This window comes from Vombatus ursinus, unplaced genomic scaffold (assembly GCF_900497805.2).
Source record: "Vombatus ursinus unplaced genomic scaffold, bare-nosed wombat genome assembly UNPS02014798.1, whole genome shotgun sequence".
Classification (NCBI taxonomy): Eukaryota; Metazoa; Chordata; class Mammalia; order Diprotodontia; family Vombatidae; genus Vombatus; species Vombatus ursinus.
In genome coordinates this window covers 52222787-52226271 of record NW_020954576.1, presented here as the reverse complement: position 1 = coordinate 52226271, position 3485 = coordinate 52222787, and the positions used below count along the sequence as shown (strand labels likewise).

Sequence of the window (3485 nt, the reverse complement as noted above, 5' to 3'; positions counted from 1 at the left end):
AAAGAAAGAAAGAAAGAAAGAAAGAAAGAAAGAAAGAAAGAAAGAAAAAGAAAGTAAAAAATAGCATGCTTCAGTCTATATTCAAACAATATCAGTTCTTTCTCGGGAGGCAGATAGCATTTTTCATCATAAGTCTTTTGGAATTGTCTTGGATCGTTGTATTGCTGAGAATAGCTAAATTATTCACAGTTCTTCATCATACAAAAATGCTGTTACTGTATATAATGTTCTCCTGGTTCTGTTCAGTTCACTTTCTATCAGTTCATATAAGTCTTTCCAGGTTTTTCTGAAATCATCTTGCTTGTCATTTCTTATAGCTTAATGATATGCCATTAAAATCATATACCAAAATTTGTTCAACTATTCCCCAGTTGATGAGCATCCCCTCAATTTCCAATTCTTAGCCACCAGAAAAAGAGCTGCTATAAATATTTTTGTACAAATATGTTCTTCTCCCTTTATTTCTATCTCTTTGGGGGTACATTTAGATATAATTTACCAAATGTTTGAGCAAAGTATTTATTAAAGTATCTCATATTATTCTTGTGGTGAAGAGGGAGAAATATTAATAAATAAATAATAACTAAATAAAATTAGGAATTCCCCAGGGATGTATGACTAACCTTTTGCTGTCTGAAATTTTTGTCAATGACTTGGATAGATGGCATGCTCATCAAATTTGAAGATGACACACAATTGGGAAAGTTTATATTTTACCACTTTTTTTTTTAGAGACAAAATGTCACTGACAAAAAGTGTCCAAGGTTTGCTAGTGCTTATATTTTCTAAATGTGTGTCATGAGTTGGTAGTAGTTTTCTTTGAACACATTGAACCCATTTCATGCTTCTTAATGACATCTGCTGCCATATCGAGCCATTTCAATATATTTCTTACTAGGGCTATAGTTCGCTCTTGATCCATGTTTAAGAAGTGTGAACTGGGGGCAGCTAGGTGGTGCAGTGGATAGAGCACGTGTCCTGGATTCAGAAGGATCTGAGTTCAAATCTGACCTCAGACACATAACATTTACTAGCTGTGTGACCCTGGGCAAGTCACTTAACCTCTACTGCCCAACCAAAAACCAAAAAAAAAAAAAAAAGCGTGGATTGACAATACTTCATTGTCACATTTTGACCACTCCCAAGTTCAAAACTGCTTGCCAGAGGTAGGCAGTATCACTAGCAAACTATGAATACATCACATAGAGACAGCCAAGAAAGCCTAATGTGGATGCAGATGCTCTATCCCAAGGGTCACTGAAGCTATGGTGAAACTTAAGAGTGGAGTGAAACTCATAAATGATAGTGAAGGAGCTGGACCACAATAAAATGGAAGTTAGGCTTAGAGTGGGTTTTCTATTGGATAGGATGCTAGCAGGGTGTATGAAACTTGTTTTAATGCACCAACCAACTCTCTTTGCTTCAGGTGACTGAAAGTGAGAGCAAATGGTTGATGAAGGACTTGGGAAGCAGTACAAGCCGAACTAGTGAAGCTAAAGGACTCAAATTCCATCCCCTAGAAGGTACTTTACTTTTGAGACAGTGGTATAAATTGGAGTTATTTGCATATGATATGGTACATCAGACACTAACTGATCCATAACGGGACCTGAAAACAGTTGGTGCTAAACACTGCATATCGTTCTATAGACATAAAATTACTATATGATGTAACACACATAGCCAAACAAAACAAATTATTGCATTGGCTATGCCCAAATCTATACCTATATGTATACCTATATCTATATCTTCTCTTTGTCTCTGTCTGTCTTTATCTGCTATAGGATTAGATCTAGTAGTCTTGATATTAGGCCTGATGGTTTTGAGGCTACCATGACAGTCTGCCCTTAAGGGAGGCTGTAAGCTTATAGTTCTGGTAAATACTGATAATAATAGTTTTCAAAGATTAGTGCAACTGTATCATTCAAATAATACATTATCTGCCATCAACTTGTTTTTTTCCCTGATGATAAACCCTCCAAAATATTATTTTGCCCTAACCCCTGATATGCAACTTCGCCAGCTTTAGAGGAGCCACTCATAACCAGAGTATGAGAACCCCACACTCAGAAGGACACTTTGGAAACATACTCCCCTCTATTGGGAGTATCACCTCCCATCCAGGAGCACACTTCCCTGTTGTAGCACCCTCTTCCTGGTGAGTGGACCTATGTCTCTGTGCACCCCAACACAGTACTGCCCTTGAATGAGTTATATACTCTATGTTAGTGTGTTTGCCTGAGTTGTATGTGGGCTCCATTTTCTTTTCTCTCTCCTTCCCCCCTCTCCTCCATTGCTCCCAATAAAGCTTTGCATTGAACCGACACTCATTCTTCTATATGCTGTTGTCAGCACCTAAACTCATGAAGGGGTTGTTTTCCCCAACATCTCTGGCTGGCCTACGAGCCTCTCCTTAGACATAAACTGGATACTCAACCAAGGACTTAACTTATTAACAGCTGCACATACACTGGGGAAGTACTATATAGGAGTCCACTTGTAGAAAGTAGGGTTCAATAGGGGAGCCCTACATCCTCCCAGGAGGGACTCCTTTATGCCAGAGGACTGACTTAAACTCTCTCTCTCTCTCTCTCTCTCTCTCTCTCTCTCTCTCTCCCTCTCTCTGTCTCTCTCTCTCTCTCTTTCTATATATATATATATATATGTATAGATAGATATAGATATATATCTGTAATTATCTGCATCTCTCTCTCATTCTGCACCCCAAGTTTATCACCTCTCTTGGGAGGTTGACGTCATTCTTTATTTTCAGTCCTCTGAAATCATGGTTGGCCATTGTGCTGATCAGAGTTTTTAAGTCTTTCAAAGTTTTGTTGCTATTGTATAAATTGTGCTCACGTCACTCTTCATCAGGCCATGTAGGTCTTCTCAGGTTTTTCTGAAACTATACCCCTCATCATTTTTTACAGCACAAAGGTATTCCATTATTTCTCTATATCATTTATTCAGTCCTTTCTCAACTGATGAGTGCTCCCTCAGTTTTCAGTTCTTTGCTACCTTGGAAAGAATTTGTATGAAAGAGAACTGAAATGGTTTAAGCAAAAGCCAGGTGATCACTTTTCAGGGACTCTATAAGAGAGATTCTGACATGGAGTGTGGAGTGTTGTACTAAATGGCCTCTACAGTTCCTTCCATCTCTAAGACCCTGGGATTCTAATTGAGTGGTACAGGACTTATGATATGGAACCTATACGGACTCTAGGCTGATCCTGTGCCTAGATCTAGAAATAGTGGGCTGGGAAAATTCCTTGGAGAGAGAAGCTGAAGGATCTAAGACAGCTTAGATATGGCACTGAGGTCTTTAGGGACAGACCAGATTTATTCAAACAACTTCTTTTTTTAAATAAAAAGATGGAGTTGAGAAAAGAGAGTCTGTCCCAGCCTTGAGGAAGTACTGATCAGCATGATCATTAACATGCTTAGTAGAGAAGCAGGTCTTCTCTACTTCTCTTTTCTAATTC

General features: G+C 38.6%; 1 protein-coding gene across 1 annotated transcript in view; it reads right to left on the bottom strand.

The window, feature by feature from the left end:
- Positions 1 to 3485, bottom strand: part of LOC114049435 — a 167094-nt gene that overhangs the window by 33618 nt on the left and 129991 nt on the right. The window lies entirely within an intron of this gene.